Below are 19147 nucleotides of genomic sequence, written 5' to 3'. Positions count from 1 at the left end.
AGCAAAGGAGTAATTTTTTTTGTTCTGAATATTTCGTGAACAGTTCAAATTAAGCAACACGATTACATGGGGGAGACTGTGGTGACGGGAGTAGGTTTTTTTATGATTAAATGTAAGCATTCAAATGAGATACAGCGCAACATCTTTCTTTATGTTTCTCAATCCTAAGGAACCCTTGAGAGTTTGCAGGTAGATAGAATGCAGACCTCCCTGGATTCATTTTAAAGAAAGCTCTGGCTTGGCATTGACAACAAGCCAGCCGAAAGCAGCAGATGATGCCTGATGCAGATGCCCAAGTTAGGGCGTAGCTCTCTGTGGACTTGTGAACCTGTGACTTCCCCAGGCAAGGTTTTAACCATTTCCTGGCAACAACAAAAGGACATTTCGATTTCCTTCCATTTCCTTAGCAGTGTCAAAAGTCAGGAAAGAAATGGTGTTCCTGATCCATGGCATTGCTAAGCTGCCAATGGTGAGGTGGTGAATTCCCATCATCACTTTACAAATTGCAGCTGCCAACCCAAAACCATTAGGTTCACAAGTGGTGACGGAGGTAAGGGCTCAGCAAAATGGCTTCTAGCTCATGTCTCCATTCCATTCTCCAGGAGAGAAGATTAAGAGGAAATTTGATAGAGGTGTTCAAAATCATGAGGGGCAGGACAGAGTAGAGGGGGCAAAATTGTTCCCGTTGGCAGAAGGATCGGGAACCAGCGGGCACCGACTTAAGGTGATTCGCAAAAGAAGCAATGGCGACATGTGGCTTTTTTAACACAGCGAGTGCTTAGGATCTGGAATGCACTACCTGAGAGTGTGGTGGAGGCAGGTTCAATTGTGGCTTTCAAAAGAGAATTGCACAATTATCTGAAGACATAAAATTTGCAGGGCTAGAGGGAAAAGGCGGGGGAGTCGGACTAGGTGAGTTGCAAGAACATCGGAACATAAGAAGTAGGGGCAGGAGTAGGGTATATGGCCCATCGAGCCTGCTCTGCCATTCAACCCAAACATGACTGATCTTCAGTTTCCAACTCCACTCTCCTACCTGCTCCTCAAATCCCTTGATTCCGTGAGAGACCAAAAATCAGCCTTAAATAAATTCAGTGATGGAGCATCCACAACCCTCTGTGGTAGACAATTCCATAGATCCACAACCCTTTGAGTGAAGAAGTTTCTCCTCATCTGAGTTCTAAATGATCGACCCGAACCCTGAGACTGTGTCCCCGTGTTCTAGATTTCCCCAGCCAGGGAGAACACATTTTCAGTGTCTACCCTGTAAAGCCCCTTCCAAATCTTGTATGTTCCAATGAGATCATCCCTCATTCTTCTAAACTCCAGAGAATATAGACCCAATTTACGCAGCCTCTCATCCCAGGAACAAATCTAGTGAACCTTCACTGTATCGCCTCCAATCCAAGTATATCCTTTCTTAAATGTCGAGACCAAACTGTGCACAGTACTCCAGATTTTGTCTCACCAAAGTCTGTACAACTGTAGCAAGACCTCTTCCTTTATTCTTTTACACCAATCCCCTTGCAATAAAGGCCAACATGCCATTTATCTTTAAAGCAAAATGCTGCAGATGCTGGAAATCTGAAATAAAAACATAAAATGCTGGACATACTCAGCAGGTCAGGCAGCATCTATGGCGAGGGAAGCAGAGTTAACAGGATTCTGATGATGGGTCACTGACCTGAAACGTTAACTCTGCTTCTCGCTCCACAGATGCTGCCAGACCTACTGAGGATGTCCAGCATTTTTTGTTTTTATGCCATTTATCTTCCTAATTGCTTGCTGTACCTGCATGCTAACTTTGTGTTCCTTCTACAAGCACACCCACATCCCTCTGAACATCAACGAGAGTTCCATGCCTTTTAAAAAATATTTGGCTTTTCTGCGCTTACTACCAAAGTGAATAGCCTCACACTTCCCTACATTATATACTTCATCTGGCACCTTGGTACCCACTCACTGAGCATGTCTATATCTCTTTGCAGCCTCTTTGTGTCCTCCTCACAGCTTGCATTCCCACCTAGCTTTGTATTGTCAGCAAGCTTAGATACATTATTCTCTGTCTCTTCATCTCAGTCATTTAATATAAATTGTAAATAGCTGAGGTCCCAGCACTGATCCTTGCAGCACTCCACTAGTTACAGTTTGCCAACTTGAAAATTCCCTGTTTATCCCTATTTTTTGCTTCCTGTAGGTTAACCGATTCTCTATCCATGCTAATATATTATCCCCAACTCCATGAACCCTTATCTTGCCAATTAACCTTTTGTGTGGCACCTTATCGAATGCCTTTGGGAAATCCAGCTGTATGCCATCTACTGGTTCCTTTTATCTCCCCTACCAGTTGCATCCTCAAAAAACTCGTAACAAATTTGTCAAATGTGATTTCCCTTTCATAAGTGCATTAGGACTACCTTAATAATAGATTCCAGCAATGTCCCTGCCCTGTTTTTTCTCTCCCTCCTTTCTTGAATAGCAGAAAGCTGGCCTAGATAGGATGGCCCGAATGGCCTCATTCTGTGCTGTAAGCATTCTATGATTTTAATTGAATGATGGAGCAGGCTTGATGGGCTGAATGGCCTACTCCTGTTCCCATGGTTTGCAGGACCCATGAACTATATCTTGGTGCTAATTATAGCCTCTCAGGAAAGGGAGGGGGGAAGTTGAGACATGGTGACTGAGACATCGTTTAAAGTGGTCTCACTGCTTTTGTAATAGAGTACTCGTGATTTTTATTTCTTTCAAAGTCTCATAGTTTGTTAAACAACAGATAATCCACATGAGACCTGTACTAGTTTTATCCCACTAAGAGCTCTGGAGTAGCCCATGCAAATATCATTTGGTTGCCTCATTTTTGACCCCATGCCCAGGCCCGAAACGCTAGAATTCCCTTCTTAAACAACTTCACCTTTCTACTTCTCTCTCCTGCTTTTAAGACACAGTTTAAAACCTATTTCTTTGACCAAGGTTTTGGTCATTTGTCGTAATGTCTCCTGATGTGGCTCAGTCAAATTTTGTTTGATAATCTCTCCTGTAAAAAAAAAACCTTGGAACATTTAATGAAGTTCAAGGTGTTATATAAATGCAAGTTGTTTCGTGGAAGAGGAATCTCAGTCATGTCCCCATCAGCTTCTGACAGTCTTTAACCTTAAAGCAAAAGTCTTTCTTCTGAAGCTAAAGCGTGATGGTGTCAGCAAGGAGGAATTTAACAGTACACAGACTCCATTACAAGAAAACTAGTGTCTGAAGAGGAAAACCGCACCATGTTGCATCAGCCTGCACTGTCCTTACCGTTTCCTATCAGGGGTTAGGGACCTTAGTTCACTTAGTGGATTTTACGGAGTGCAGATTTATTTGTAGGAAGAGTTTAGAACTGAAACGTTTGCAAGACATTGTTTTTCCTTTAAGAATTCTTTGACCAAAAATAATATAGTTTACATATAAATGCTTCTTTCAACTTGGTGTTTTATAAAATGTGATGCTTTGAAGTTTAAAGGAAAAGTGAGGGTTGTTGATCTGCGAATCGTTGGCCGTTGAATTTAGCAAAATGACGTGTCACTCAGAGAGCTGAATAGCTGGAATTAGTTGCAGGAATGTTCCTTGCATTGGCAAGTGAAAATGTGAGGGTTGTGCTAATGTTGCAGGTGGTTTATTAATGTCTGGGCATTTGGGAGTTATGCAGGACTTCCATTATCTTATAGCTGTTCAGCATGGGCCACATTTAAGTCTTTTGTATTTTCCAATTACCATTAAAATGTTTATCTGTTGACGAGAAAAAATATTTTCAATATACCTACACGTTTGTGGTTATTTATGTAATACAGGAAGTCACTGAAGGGTTCACCTGAAGGTGTAGGACTGCTATGGAAGATGATGTGAGTCTTGACAGAGAGCTGTATAAACCCCAAGTGGAGTTATACCAACCAGGGAATGTCACTGAGGTACCAATATTACCACACATCCAGGCAACAGGGACTTTAGGATGGTAGCAAGATGGTAGAATGGAACAGTTTTAGCCAACCAGTGTTCCTCCCCTCTCACCACCACCCCCCCCCCCCCACCCCATCCCATCAATCACTTATTTCCATTTTCAAAAAGTCACCCACCTCTATCCTCCCCCAGTCCCACTAACAATATCTACAGTTACTTCAAGCTTTGAATTCTCCAACCTCCTAAATTCCAACCTGTGGAATCTTTAGCACCTCCTCCAAAATTCTGTTGTCTGCATCCTGTCTTGCAATAAGTTGCATCAGCCCTATCTTCACAGTTTCCTTATCCTCTTCGCAATCCTTATTCTCGACAACAAATTCCTCCATGGCTTTGTTATAACCCAGAAAGCTAGTTGGCGAAGGATAGCACTGGAGCAAATCTTTACTCAGCCTGACATTTATTTACAGAGTGAAACATTACAAGCATACATCTCCTAACTAACCGACCCCACAATTTCAGTAAATGTCTCATTGTATGTGCTCAAGTGAAACCCCAATTAATAGACTCCACCTGCATACAGTTAAACAATTGATATGCAATTAACAGACTTGACTCCAAATGTGCTTCAGCAACCTCCTGTAACCCTGTGTTGCAACCAGTAACCTTTGCTGTTCAGACGCTGGCCTCTTGTGCATCCTTCCACTCCCCACCCCTCTCCTCTCCATCATCATTGGCAGAACTGAGAGCTGTCTTGGCAACAACTATAGAATTATCGAATGATACAGCAGCATAGGAGGCTATTCGGCCCATTGTGCCTGTGCTGGCTGTTTGAAAGTTATCCAATTGGTCCCACTCCCCTGCTCTTTCCCTGTAGCCCTGCAAATATCTCCCCAGCAACAACAATAACAACAACTTGCATTTGTTTAGCATCATCCCAAAGTCTTTAGATCTGTAAAGGGTGGCCTTTCCTCATGTCACTATTGTGTATAAAGCCCTCAGTAACATTTCCCCTTTTTTATGGACTTTTCTACTTGTACCCCAATTTTTCAAAAATATGGATCCCTGGCGAACAACGCAATTTACTAAATTGAAATACTTGGAAGCAGAAATATTTCTATGCATTTAACGAATCGACACTCTCCAGTTTTTACCCTTCTGTCCTGAAGGTGATGTATCAGTGTGCAGGGGCCTGCAGCGCTTGTGTTTTTCACTTCAATCACACTTCTAGAGAAATAGAAGTCAATTCCAGAGGAACGTAACTGAAAAGCAGAGAGATTATGTTGAACCTCAAAAAAACCTTGGTTAGACCACAACTGTATAAAGTTCTGTTCTCCATTTTACACAAAGGATATAGAGCCAATGGAGAAGATGTAAAAAAGATGTACAAGAATTATACCAGAACTGGGAGGTTATAGCAATCAGGAAAGACTGAACAAGCTGGCCTGTTTGAGTGCTGTTAATCCTTGATGTATGTTTCCACACATTGTTAAACGGGGGGTTGGGGGTGTGGAGGGTATAGTTGTCAGCTGTTGCCCACGCTGGTACAGTTGGACATAGTGGAAAACTGGCATCTTGGCCATCGCAACCTTCCTATTGCCACAATATCCGAGTTGAGATTGGCTAATTCAATACCAGCTCACGATCGAACCTGGAACCATCCTGCTGTTCCCCACTGAGACCAGCATTTTACTAACTGGTGAGCCTTTGCCAAAAAAAAATTGTTTCAACTCTGAAAATTTAAAGAATCCCTTTTCAAAACTTCATTAGGTAAACCTAATGAGCACTAATGCTGTGGAGGATGTGTTTCTGGAGTGTGTTAGGGATGGTTTTCTAGAGCAGTATGTTGCGGAACCAACTAGAGAACAGGCTATTTTAGATCTAGTATTATGTAATGAGAAAGGGCTAATTAATAATCTTCTTGTAAAAGAACCTTTAGGGATGAGTGACCATAATGTAGAATTTTACATTATGTTTGAAAGTGAGGTAATTCAATCTGAAGCCAGGGTGTTAAATTTGAACAAAGGAAATTATGAAGGTATGGGGGCAAATTGACTGAGATGCATTGGGAAAATACATTAAAAGGTATGACAGTACATAGGCAATGGATAGTCTTTAAAGAATTATTGCATAGTTTACAGCAACTATACATTCCTTCAAGGCACAAAAACGCAAAAAGAAAAGTCAAATGTGGCTAACAAAGGAAATTAAGGATCATATACGATTAAAAGAAAAGGCCTATAAAGTTGCCAGAAATAGTAGTAAACGTGAGGATTGGGAGGATTTTAGAATACAGTGTTACGACCAGGTGAGGAAGGAGATCTCAGGCTCCCCTTTCGCCCCTTCTCTGGTATGACGGTAACAGGGTTTATCCTTTTAACACAATGATTTAACTTATCACCTCAGTGAGCACTTCCTCCTGTTCCTCTCATATAATTGCAAATGAACCAATCAGACAAGTTTTCTTGAGTTTAGACAAGAAAGATGCAAGTTTATTAACTTTATCACTCTAAACCGGTTAAAGTTACTAAAATACGCAACGCATCCACGCTCACACACACACACACACTACATAGGGAAAAATACAGAGTTGGGAAGTTGGAATAGAGTCCTTAATAACAATGGAATTTAAATACTGAAGTTTAGTCCCAGAGTCCTCAATTGAAGTTGTTGTCCTGAAGTCCTTGCTGGGCCACCCACGGTTCGGGCTGGCTTCTCAGGTTCCAGAAGGCACAAGAAGAGCTTTATTCGTGTCCCCTGGTTACTGGCTGTGCTGGGCTGTAGGTTTGCAGCTGAGGCTTTGCTCAAACTTTACTGGAGAGAGAGAGAGAGATTGCAGCTCTCTTGTTGGCTTATAGTTACAATCTGCCTTCTGAGGCACAATTCACAAACTGCCAGAGTTACACAAGCAATGATGTGATGTGACCACCTGTTTGTTTGAAACAGCATCTTCTGGAATGATCTTTAAACTTCAAGGCTGTTCAGTCATACTTGGTGAGTGGGGGAGTGGGGTTTGGCTCTTTCACAGTCAATGGGTGTCGATGGCTTTTGACAACTGTGTTGACAAAACCATTTTTGATAAGTGAATCAGAGAGCACCCCATTGTTCTGGCTAGGCTGAGTCCATCTAGACTGAGACATCTGTCTCCAGTCTGATTCTTTAGCTTTTCATGTGCAAATTGTGTGTCGCCATCTTGGCTCCTCTGTTCTGTTTTTTAAAAGTTATTTGGAACAATTTCAGTAAAAGTCTCAGGCAAAGTTCCACATGATGAAATGAATATTTTCCATTTGGCATGTGGGATTTCTGTCAGCGCAAAGGAGGACCAAGAAACTGATAAAGGGAGAATAGAATATGAAGGTAAACTAGCAAAAAACATAAAAACTGACTGTAAAAGCTTCTATAGGTATGTAAAAAGGCTCATTTGGCGAAGACAAATGTGGGTCCATTACAGGCAGAGTCAGGAGAATTTATAATGGGGAATAAAGAAATGGCAGAGAAGCTAAATGATTACTTTGTGCCTGTCTTCACTGAGGAAGATACAAGAAATCTCCCAGAATTAGAGATCCAAGGGACTAGGGAGAATGAGGAATTGAAGGAAATGAGTATTAGTAAGAAGGTTGTATTGGAGAAATTAATGGGGCTGAAGGTTGTTAAGTCCCCGAGACCTGATATTCTACATCCCAGAGTGTTGAAAGAGGTAGCTATGGAGAGAGTGGATGCATTGGTGATCATCTTACAAAATTTTATAGATTCTGGAACTGTTCCTGCAGATTGGAAGGTAGCAAATATCACCCCACTATTTAAGAAGGGAGGGAGAGAGAAAACAGGGAACTACAGACCTGTTAGCCTTACATCAGTAGTCGGGAATATGCTAGAATCTATTCTAAAGGATGTAATAAATGGGCAATTGGATAACAATGACCTAATTGGGCATAATCAACGTGGATTTATGAATGGGAAATCATGTTTGACGAACCTGTTGGAGTTCTTTGAGGATGTTACTAACAGAATTGATAAAGGGGAGTCGGTGGACGTAGTATACTTGGATTTTTAGAAGGCTTTTGATAAAGTCCCCCACAGAAGGTTGGTTAGCAAAATTAAAGCACATGTGATAGGAGGTAATATACTGGCATGGATTAAGGATTGGTTAACAGACAGAAAACAGAGAGTAGGATTAAATGGGTCATTCTCGCGTTGGCAGGTTGTGACTAGTGGGGTACTGCAAGGATCAGTACTTGGGCCCCAGCTGTTCACAATATATATCAATGATTTGGATGTGTGGACCAAATGTAATATTTCCAAGTTTGCAAATGACACAAAACTAGGTGGGAATGTGTGTTGTGAGGAAGATGCAAAGCGGCTTCAAGGGGTTTTGGACAGACTAAGTGAGTGGGCAAGAACATGGCAGATCGAATATAATGTGGAAAAATGTGAGGTTATCCACTTTGGTAGGAGGAATAGATGTGCAGAGTATTTCTTAAATGGTAGGAGATTAGAAAATGTAGATGTACAAAGGGACTTGGGTGTCCTTGTCAATAAGTCACTGAAAGCTAACATGCAGGTGCAGCAAGCAATTAGGAAGGCTAATGGTATGTTAGCCTTTATCGTAAGAGGATTTGAGTACAGCAGTAGCAAAGTCTTACTTCAATTGTATAGTACCTTGGTTAGACCGCACTTGGAGTACTGTGTGCAGTTTTGGTCCCTTTACCTTAGGAAGGATATTGCGATAGAGGGAGTGCAACGAAGATTCACCAGACTTGTTCATGGGATGGCGGGACTGTCCTATGAAGAGAGATTGGGGAAACTGGGCCTGTATTCTCCAGAGTTTTGATGAATGAGAGGTGATCTCATTGAAACGTGCAAAATACTTAAAGGGCTAGAAAGGGTAGATGCAGGTAAGATGCTTCCTTTGGTTGGGGAGTCTAGAATCAGGGGACGCAATTTCAAAATAAGGGAGAAGCCACTTAGGACAGATGAGGAGAAATTTCTTTACTCAGAGGGTTGTGAATCTTTGGAATTCTCTACCCCAGAGGGCTGTGGAAACTCAATCATTGAGTATGTTTAAAGCAGAGTTTGGCAGATTTCTAAATACCAATGACATGAAAGGATATGGGGATAGTGTGGGAAAAAGATATTGAAGTGGATGATCAACCATGATTGTATTGAATGGCGGAGCAGGCTCGATGGGCTGAATGGCCTACTCCTGCTGCTATGCTCCTATTTCTAACCTTGTGTAAGATGGTGATGAAAACTGATTGATATATCTTTGCAGCATTGAGCCAGTGAATGGGTTAAAACTGAACTTCATTTCCAAAGGAAAAAATTCACTCAGGAATCTGTGAGCCTGGGTGAGTGCTGTGTATCAGTCCTTGTGGAGTGGTTGAATCAGAAATGGGTTCGGCAGAAAATTGTTGCTGTGCATGGGCCAGTATGTGACGGGAACAAGGTAGGGCATCTTGCTGTTTGTGAAATCATGACCTCATGCAGGAGGGATTAGGCCGTTTTATTAAATCTGTGATTATCTGAAGTCTGCTGCTACTATAGCAATGCGAGTGATTCAGGCAAAATGGGGCCCAGTTCAGTCAGTCAGCAAACCTACACATCATCATGTTCCACTGTGCGACACAGTTCCCATCATAATATCACAGAGCAAAATCGTTCTGAGGTTGGTGTTTTTTTCCCCCCCTCTTGCTTTTGTTACATTGAGTGTTGCAGGCACGTAAACTGCCATGCCTCCCCCTCAGTTGAGTGATGGTATCTTCCTTTTGGTAGAATTGTGAAGCAAACTGCTTAATCACGGCTCTCCCTGTACAGGTCACAATGGTGTGCTCTGGATGCTGTTGCTTGAACAGGCACTAGGAATTCCTGAAAGGAAGGGTTGTGGGGGGAGGAGGATAATGGGCCTTCATTTTTTTTTTAAGGAGCCATGCAAAAATTTCAAATAACTTAAATGTGTACAGTGAGCTACCTTGAATCAAATGCTGAAGCTAAAATATACTGAGCGTTACCCAACATAGCACAGCATGTTGTTCAGTTAGATTCTCATGACTGCAGGCTGCCCGAGGATTGTAATTTACTGATCTTCCAGTCTTGTCTTAGACTGACTTTAACTGGATTAAAAAAAAGGAATGGGGGATAGTGACATTTCTTTGTTGCTCAGTGGTTTGACAGACATTTTATCCTCCTGTACCACTGTTCTGAATTTCCACGGAGGTAAATATATATTGCAGAACATGAGCTGTATTCAGGAGGAACCTGTGGGGACATCACTGTCAGTAGTAAATTGCACATGTTTCAATTCCAAGGCTATGTTATTGTTGGATTTGCTGTGCAAGTGTAACTAGTGGAGATGACGAGACTGGCTTATGGTGCAGCCTGTGAGGCAGAAATTCCATTCAGCGAGGTTGATGTACCAGCGCTCAGTGTGCTTGCACTTGGCTGCTGTGGGCGCAGTCTTAGCGTGTGTTCGTTATTTTTTGGTGCCCGAGTAAAGCTAGTGCAAACATGAATGTGGTAAGAACGCATTAGGCATGTTAGTTAGTATTCGGTGTCTACTGGACTCTAAGCCCTGATGAAAATACTCGTTGGGAGGTCAGGAGATGGGTGGGTGGGGCGGGGTGCAAGAATTAGATTTTTTTTTGCTTAATAAAATCATCAAGCTGCTGGCACGTAGTTCATCCAAATTGGAAAATATCTCATCAGTTGTGACTTTGGGGGATCAGCAACAAGAAATTACACTTGCATAAAGATTCTAGTTTCGCAAATTGTGCCATGGTTGCTCATGGGGTGGGGGGGGGGGGGTGGAAATTCCAAACTCAAAGTGAGGGAAGAGGTAGGGAAGGTGGCTGCAAGGCTAGTTGAAGAGGAAAGCTTTAAGGAGTTTTTTGAGCTGGGGAGAGAGAGGTAATGAAGCTTTCTTAAATCTGGGCTACACCAAAGTAACTTGGAGAATCTGGAATGGGGCCAGGTCCCCTCCCCCAATACTACAGTGAGGCAGTTCTATATTGTGCGATGATCACACTGGGGCCACACTAGGTTTCCTGAGCATGGGTCTCGAGTGAATTGGCTGGAATTCAAATGTATTAGCTGCTGCAAATTCACCACTATATTTAATAGGTCTTCCCAGCAGCCAACCTTGCCTGGTCACTGCAGTTTTGCATTTGCCTTGTGGCCAGATACCCGACCCCCATTTGTGGAGAACCTGGTGACACTCAAAATACGAAAGACCTTTCAATACACAGAGATTTGCTTTTGGCTGTTTGGTTAGTCTAGTCTGACACTTGCCTAGAACTGACCAGCAAGTGCTGCTAAAATACCAGTGACTAATAAGGGCAGTGTTTGCAGAACCAAGTTGTGCTGGTTAGTAATTTAACCCCTTGGGGACTACAGAAGTATTTCTGCAACACCATCTAAACGTCCACCAAGTTCTGCAGCAGTGTGATCTGCTGAGTGCTGTTTCATGCTGTACTTCTCTGGCTTAGTATCCTGTCATTTTTTGGCATTTGATAGAGAAATCCATTTTACAGAGACGTTACGAAGGAAAAAGCAATGTCTGTTTTGGGGGGGTTTAAAGTAAAAGCAGAATGAAATAGTCAGAGTTACTGTCGGGTGCTCCACCCTCACCTCCCCTATCCTGTTTGCGTGCTTTTTTGTGTGTGTGAACTTTGCAACTTGCCACTCATTGGCTTATTCATATATTAATATGATGCTCCTAGTTCTCATAACTTCCTGCCTTCTCAAACCATACCACTTCCACCATGCACATACTGGTGTAACAGCCCCTCCCCATTCTTCATTCCAGTAACACTTCGTCCTCACCCACCTCTAAGTTAACTCAGATCCAAACTAAAAGTGATACCTTAACATTTATACAGACTTCTGTCCCAACAAACATCGTGCATGAGAAAGCAGGACATCAAGCGGGGAAATTCTCAGTAGTGGTATTACCTGTGTAAAGCCTGATGCATGGGCTGAGAAGTTCTGCCCATGTTCAGGAGTGATCAGGAATTAAAATGTGACTATTTAATGCCAGCTAACATTGTCGCTAATGCCTTATTTAGTTTTAAATTGGGGCTCTCTTTTTATGTCTTTGCATTCAACACCCTTGTGTCTGCCAGCACCAGAAAGCACCCGTTTTTACAATGGATCTGGTGTGATGAGTACTTATGCGTAGATTGTGCTTTTATTTTTTAAGATTATTCTTGGTTTCTTTTGATGCCCCTATCCCAGTGCCTGGGGCAGGTCAGGGCAATCACATAGCTGTATGAGTGTGTGAACCAAGCAATGAATGAACAGACAGATCGCGGCAGCCATGTTTCTGGTGTGCAGGGACTCAGGAGTGAATCCTATTCATTCAGCATCTACTGAGGTTCCCCAGCTCAGAGCTGTTTCAGGAGTGAGACCTTGGCAGTTTTGCCTTGTCTATAAATTTGTGACAAGTGCAAAACTCTGGCCAATCTAATTACATAGGAATAGGAATAGGCCATTTAGCCCCTCAAGCCTGTTTTGCCATTCGTTGAGATCACGGCTGGTCCACGACCTAACTCCATATACAAGCCTTTGCCTGAGTAAAATCCCAAATACACAGCAAAATAATCGTGAAGTGTTATGTTTTCCCGAATATAAATTTGCTTCCTTTGCTTGCACTTGGTCCGTTACCCAATGGCACATTGAGTTCATCCAGCGAGTAGTTGAACCGTACAGACCAGGAAGGTCTTGGGCTTGATTCCCACTTTGTACTGATCTTAGCCATGATGTAGGCCACGAGGATGCTATAAATTACCTCAGGATAAAGAAAAATGGGCGCCGTGTAAAACGGACTGCTGATTCATGATCAACCCATTTAACTTGACTAAAGAAGACCAGTTTCACCCCTATTGAGTCTACGAGGACATTTAGATCTTTATTCAACTTAATTCTTACCTCTTTTACCATGATTCACAAAATACTGTCACCGTACAATTTTTTCTGTTCATGCAGTATTTCACACTTGTCCATATGGAATTCCATCTGCCATTGCTCTGTCATAGCACAATAGAAATTTACAGCAGTGAAAAGCCCATTTGGCCCGAGGTTCTGCTCTTTAATGCAGCCTTACAAAACTCATTCCACTACCCAAATCTCAGTCCACTTGCATGCTTTGTCCAATTCATGTTGCAATTCCTAAGCTGTAGCATTGTGTGTAACCCTGACCAACTTGCATTGAGTTTCTGAATCCAAGTTGTTGTAAATTGGAAACAGTGAAGGTTCCAGTTGGCTGCTAACATGTCTGTCGGCCTGTTTAACCTCTGAACTGAGCTGCAGCTGTCTGACTGACAGCAGAGGCATCCACACCTGCAAACCTGTGCTCACCTGGAGTGTGACTTGTTTCTTAAAGGTTTTGTTTGCTGCTAAATGCGATGTTGACTGAAAGGACAGGACAGCTTGATTTCAGGTAATGTGTCACACTTGATCCTATTCAAAGAGGTATGGCACACCGCATGTGCCAAGTGTTTCAATATATACAGTACTTGTTAAACACTGAGCCTGAACAAAGTCAGCCACCATACATGGTCACAGAATGAAGAGTGGATGCCTGCAGATGTTTGATGTGGTGAAGGAGGAGAATCGATGTCTGAACTCTCTCACACAATCAGGGCTGCATTGGGTTTTTTTCCCCTCATAACGTTACACTGCGAAATAACAGATATTCTACATAATCATTGATCTAGTTTGAAGTTTCTCCTTTCTTCAAAGCCCGACCTCAATGGTTTGAGTTATTCAGTATTGTGTGAGCTGGTTGACGTTCAGTTGACGACGATAGCTGGATCTATCAGTCGTGTGCAGGAGTGAAAAGAAACAGTGAAATCCGTTAATAAGAAACGGGCAAGGCAGCAGGTCAGTCAGCATTTGAAAGGGGTTACATGTAGTGGGCGTAGTCCTTGACATTTGGGTGGAACTCTTGACATCTGGGTGTAGCCTGCTGTCAGAACCGAGTAAATGGTTACACCCAACACATTTAACTGATCTTTCTTTTTCAGATGCTGATTTTCCTGCTTCACATTTCTTGCATTTATTGTTTGAGATTCAGCATCACGTTTGCATCAAAAAGGAAATGATACGGAGCTATTAGAAACACATGCGCTTCATGTGTGAGTTTCTTAATTGTGGCAGGGTTCAAGTTTCCACCAGGACAAACATTGCCAGACACAATGTTGGTATTTTCCATTGGAACATTATCTGTCTATTTTATTTTTGTGTTGTCTTTCACTGAAGAAAGAATTTGCGTTTATGTAATGCTTTTATCAAGTGCTGAAGAAATCCCAAAACGTTTCATAACCCAGTAAGTTACTTTTGAAATGCAGTAGCTGTTGTCATGCAAGTAAAATATAGCAATAAATGTGCACACAACAAATCCCATATGAAGAAAATTTAATGAACAACCACTTAATCTGTTAATGTTGGTGTTGGTTGATGGAGTATCCTTGGCCATGACACAATTAGAGGTCATCTGCTCTTCTCTGAAAGGCACCTCTGGATATTTTACTTCCACCCAAACAGGCAAGTAAGCCTTGCATTTAAAATTCCTTAAAATTGACACCTGCAACAATGCAGCATTCTGTCAGTACTGCAAAAGAGGTAGCCAACAACTGGACTCAGTTCCTGGAGTGGGGCTTAAAGCCACAACCAGTTGACTTGGAGGTGCGGATGCTAAAGGCCTGCTACCCAACCCGAACCTGACAGGACCCGATGACAAGTGTCGGGTTTGGGTCGGGTTGCACTTCTGTGTCTGGCATTCGGGCTGGGGTCGGGTCTGGCTGGATCGGACACGCTCTCTCACCACCTCAGGGAAGTGACTCTAATGTTAATTTACTTTTTGGACTTCAAAGGTGGTTTTGTTACAGTTATTTTAAGCTTGTGCAGGTAAGGAACAAAGTGAAAAACGGAAGGTAAGGATGGTCGGGTCGGGCGCGGGAAAAAATGGAAAGACTCTGGCCGGGTCAGGCTCAGGGTCGGATGGGGTTCTGTCGGGCTCGGCTCGGGTCGGGTCTCATTTGCAGACCCGAGCAGGCCTTTAGCGGATGCTACCAACTGAGTCATTTTGATAAATCCAAAATGTGACAGAGGGCACAGGATGAGTGGGCAGTGGATGGAGCCATGCTTTCAGTTCTGATGTTTGCTGAGGATGAGGAGTCATCAGAAACATTACAATCAGTAATTGATGGTTCCACACCATCCACACCGGCACGGGCACGGAGGGCTGAAGGGCCTGTTTCTGTGCTGTGTAACTCTATGACTAACACCAGGCATAAATGGGTTGGCAGCAGGGATGCTGGGAATTGACTTTCATTCAATAAAAATACATTTTAGTGTCCTGTTAGTCTGTTGGGAAGATCCAGACATTGAACCTTTATTCCTCAAACAAGACAAGTGCCATCCTGTCCCATGATCACCTCCAGCCCTGTATCCTGAACCAAGCATTCATTCCTTACTCTCTAGCTTCTGTGACTATCTCCCTTCAACCATTGCTAGAGAACCTTCAGCCACCTCAGTTATACTCTCTGGTACACACTTCCTAACTGCTGCTGCCTTTCCGCTTCTCCTTCTCCAACTTTAATCACCTTCTTTAAAATGCATTTCCCGTTCCAAGCTTTCAGTTATCCCTAATCTCTGCATTCCTGGCTCCATGTACTCTTTCCTACACCTATTTGTGAAGTGCCTTGACTTTAAAGGCCACGCATAAATGCAAGCTTGTCGTGGTAAAAATTGTATGAGCTCAGTCGGTACGAATGCAAAATGTGTAAATTAAGCTCAGGGAAGGGATCACCATTTATCATTCGAATATTCCTCCCTGCCCACACTGCTCCTGGATGGTCTCATGATTTTCAAATGCATATCTTTTGCTCCGTTGTCATAGAGTTATACAGCACAGAAACAAGCCTTTCGGCCCATTATGTCCGTGCCATTGTGAGGAAGGGTTTAATATTTCACTTGTAGCGATTGGTTGGGACAGTAATCCGCCCTTTCAGTTTCAAGCCTGGACAACGTCTGACTTTGTTCAGTTGCAAGCACATAGTTGCAGTAGGTTATTTACCTTTCCATCCATGGGCTGTGGCCCCCTTGTTGGGTGTGTTTCCATACCAACATAATTACTTAGTTCACATAAACTTTAATTATACCAAAAAAAAACCAGTCAGTTGTTACTTTGGAGGTTTTTGCTGTGTCTTGCACTCTCCCAGAAATAGCCAGCCAGCACATGACCCTGCAGCCAAGACTGAATGCTATATGGGGAAAAAACAAGTTTTACTACTGGAGATGATTTGTGAAATAATAAGGTGCTAGATAGTGTGGTATAAGGGCCTGAAAGTGTTAATATTTGAGATGGTGAGGGAAAACCCCTCCCACTGTAGTGATGATAATGTAATAGTCACATGTGTATTCGGTCTATCGTACCACACTATACAACCGATCAATGCACGTGTTATCAGGTTGAATCAGTTCAAAATACTTGATCGCTCTTTTGGATGGCACTGACTTGTTATTTGGATAAATGTAGTGATTATTTTATGCCAGAAATGTCCCATGCACTGCAGCAGATTGACAACCAGTTAATAATTTTTTTTTGGAAGTTGTGGTTGAGGAAGGAATGTAGCTCAGGTCATTAGTAGGAGCTGACTGTTGATTTTTGAATCAAAAGAGATCTTTTAATAACATCCCCTGGACAGACTGACGTGTGAACAACAACTCCTCCAACAAGGCAGCAGTATTCAAGTGTCAGCTGGGTTTATTGGTAGTACTGTCCTCCGAGTCAGAAGGCTACAAATTTAAGCCTTGCTTCAGGACTTTACATGCTGACATGTCAGTATTGCGAGAGTGCTACACTGTCAAAAGGGGCTGGCCTTTGGTTAGTACATTAAACAGATAGATACAGTAGATCCCATGGTGGGGTGTTCTCCGAGCATCTCTGCCAACATTCCTCCCTTGGCCACCGCCACCAAAATAGATCATCTGATCACTTATCTCAATTTCTGTTTTCAAATTGTTTGCTGCAATTCCCGATCAAACAGTGATCAACTTCAAGAGTAACTCATTGACTGTGAAGTGCTTTGGGATGTGAACAGTGCCATGCAAATCCTTGCAGTGGAGTGTCAAACCTAGATCATGTGACGAGGCTCACGCTGTTGGACTGGAAACCGTAACTTCCTGCCGTAGCAAGCTCCCAACCGAGCCAAGCTGACCCCTGAAGCACATTGTGTTTCTTGATCCATTTATTGATCTGCAAAGTGGCTCTTGTGAAAGAAGGTTAATTCCATGCTCCTCACAAGTGGCCACATTTAAGAATCGCAGGTGCTATTCCTTTCTCCCTCGTGTTTTGCTTCTCATTTTGAATTGTAGTCACTGTTGTGTAGGTGTGGAAATTTCTTGTCTGCTGCTGGTCAGGTATGGACTGAGATAAGATTGTGCTATCCAGTGGTTGTGACTACCTATGATTAAGCATGAATTGGCACCATACTGTCTGCTGCACTGAGAGGGCTGATATGGGAAGTGGAATTATCAGACTTTTATTGTTGACCTGCTCTTCCAAAGTTCTGATTAAGGCATGTTGGGCAATGCAGCGGGAGATACAAGGGGCGATCCCATATTCCTATTGGGGAGCCGGGATCATGGGTCAGAGAAATAGGGGGGGAATGTTGTAATTGTATCTCTGACCTGTGCATGAGACTTTCCCACTGGGACCAAATAATTTTTGAATCACCCGTTTTTCTACATCTAAGTTGTGCTGTATTTGACTTGTTCGACACAAGATGTCATGCAGTATGGAGATACCCCTGACTAGTGAGCCTGACGCTGATGAGCACAAAACTGACTCCCAACATTAAAAGGTCATAAAATTGTAATTAAGTTGAAAGACACTAATGCAGTTTGTTTGAACTGAGATCCAGATTTTTACCAGGGAACAATTATTCTCAGTATCATTGTCCGTGAGACGTCAGGATGATGGGATGGAGTGGAAAAGAAACAGGGAGCCTGCCCTACCTTCTGTCAACTTTGGCGTAAGGTGTCTAAACGCTATGCAGGACACATGAGCATTGAGTTGCCACAAAAGTAAAATATTTTAAGGCCTCATGGCTTCTTTTCTTCTTCTTTGGGCCTCCTTATCTCGAGAGACAATGGATACGCGCCTGGAGGTGGTCAGTGGTTTGTGAAGCAGCGCCTGGAGTGGCTATAAAGGCCAATTCTAGAGTGACAGACTCTTCCACAGGTGCTGCAGAGAAATTTGTTTGTCGGGGCTGTTGCACAGTTGGCTCTCCCCTTGCGCCTGGTTATGGCTCAACCATTACAAATTGAACCAGGAGGGCATAACTGGGGCACATCCTACCCTTCTGGCTGCTGAGCATTTCAACTGGGAAGGATATCTGAGCCATGACATAAAATGGGAGTCTGGTAACAACAGGAACATGCTATATAATAGGAGCATCATCTCGCCTCATAGAGCCAGCCTTGAAGAGTCGGTGAATCGTAGAAGTCGATCATCTGAATACAGTCAGACTGTGGTTTCTTTATCTGGTCCAATATCACAATGCCAAATTCAGCTGGCCCAGCGTTCTGATAATAAATACTACAGTTTCAAAGGGTGTGGTTGCTTTGGTATGTCTAGTGTTTGAGGTGCAGCTAGCAAGTCATGTGCTTTGTTACCTGTGAAGAAAGGTTAGCTGCAAGCACAGGTATAGCCATTAACAGATGTGTAGAGTAATTAAATGTTCCCACACCCTTTCAGTCCCTGCTGTCGTAGTTCTGGGAATGCAGCACTGTTTTGAAATAACAGCCTGCAGGAAAATGATGTCATGTTCTTTGGCTAAATATCAAGGAGACAGAGCCCCAGGGGGAAAAGATTCACACAGGCAGACAAATGGCCCTTAGTCAGATGCCTTATCTTTTAATATCTAATATATATGCGATATGTTATCCATCACTAGTGCAAAGAATAATGAGGTTTAGGTGAACAGGAATGTTAAAAGCTAAGTAGAGTTCATTCAGATATTAGACTACTGGTGAGCATGAATTGCCTGTGAAGTTTCTTGCAGGGTGAAAGCCCTGCCCGGCCTCCAACTCATTGACCAACACAGTGGTGTCAGTGGACACTCTGGGAATGGGCTGACAACCCACAGGAGCCTGCCTGTGCAGTCTGTTTATATTGTCAGTGAGTTACACAGTGGTACACAGACGCCTCAGTGGA

General features: G+C 42.9%; 1 protein-coding gene across 14 annotated transcripts in view; it reads left to right on the top strand.

Moving 5' to 3' along the window:
- The window catches only part of zmiz1a (zinc finger, MIZ-type containing 1a), a 388755-nt gene that overhangs the window by 271881 nt on the left and 97727 nt on the right, over window positions 1-19147 (top strand). Inside the window, exon 1 of one of the 14 annotated variants that reach the window (XM_068020557.1) lies at window positions 9272-9376. The exons of the other annotated variants lie outside the window; for them this stretch is intronic. The gene's annotated coding sequence lies outside the window, so the exon portion shown is untranslated. Of the gene's footprint in view, window positions 1-9271; window positions 9377-19147 lie in introns of those variants that run through there. 14 annotated transcript variants of the gene reach the window in all.

This window comes from Heterodontus francisci, chromosome 42 (assembly GCF_036365525.1).
Source record: "Heterodontus francisci isolate sHetFra1 chromosome 42, sHetFra1.hap1, whole genome shotgun sequence".
In the NCBI taxonomy this organism is placed as follows: domain Eukaryota; kingdom Metazoa; phylum Chordata; class Chondrichthyes; order Heterodontiformes; family Heterodontidae; genus Heterodontus; species Heterodontus francisci.
The sequence above is the reverse complement of the archived record's forward strand: the minus strand, read 5'-3'. Positions and strand labels throughout refer to the sequence as shown.